This window comes from Grammomys surdaster, unplaced genomic scaffold (genome assembly GCF_004785775.1).
Source record: "Grammomys surdaster isolate TR1022 unplaced genomic scaffold, NIH_TR_1.0 125928, whole genome shotgun sequence".
Taxonomy (NCBI): domain Eukaryota; kingdom Metazoa; phylum Chordata; class Mammalia; order Rodentia; family Muridae; genus Grammomys; species Grammomys surdaster.
Window position 1 is genome coordinate 1,451,661 of NW_021620751.1, and position 525 is coordinate 1,452,185.

General features: G+C 70.5%; 1 protein-coding gene across 1 annotated transcript in view; it reads left to right on the plus strand.

Moving 5' to 3' along the window:
- Mob1b (MOB kinase activator 1B) overlaps nucleotides 1-525 on the plus strand; it is a 38,082-nt gene that overhangs the window by 383 nt on the left and 37,174 nt on the right. The window lies entirely within an intron of this gene.

Sequence of the window (525 nt, forward strand, 5' to 3'; positions counted from 1 at the left end):
CTGGGGCCCTGCCTCCCCGTCCTCCTGGTGCTCTGGGGCCCTGCCTCTCCGTCCTCCTGGTGCTCTGGGGCCCAGCCTCCCCGTCCTCCTGGTGTTCTCGGGGTCCTGCCTCACCGTCCTCCTGGTGTTCTCGGGGACCTGCCTCCCCGTCCTCCTGGTGCTCTCGGGGTCTTGCCTCTCCGTCCTCCTGGTGCTCTTGGGGCCCTGCCTCCCCGTCTTCCTGGTGTTCTCGGGGACCTGCCTCACCGTCCTCCTGGTGCTCTGGGGCCCTGCCTCCCCGTCCTCCTGGTGCTCTGGGACCCTGCCTCCCCGTCCTCCTGGTGCTCTTGGGGCCCTGCCTCCCCGTCCTCCTGGTGTTCTCGGGGACCTGCCTCACCGTCCTCCTGGTGCTCTTGGGGCCCTGCCTCTCCGTCCTCCTGGTGCTCTTGGGGCCCTGCCTCCCCGTCCTCCTGGTGTTCTCGGGGACCTGCCTCCCCGTCCTCCTGGTGCTCTGGGTCCCAGCCTCTCCGTCCTCCTGGTGCTCTG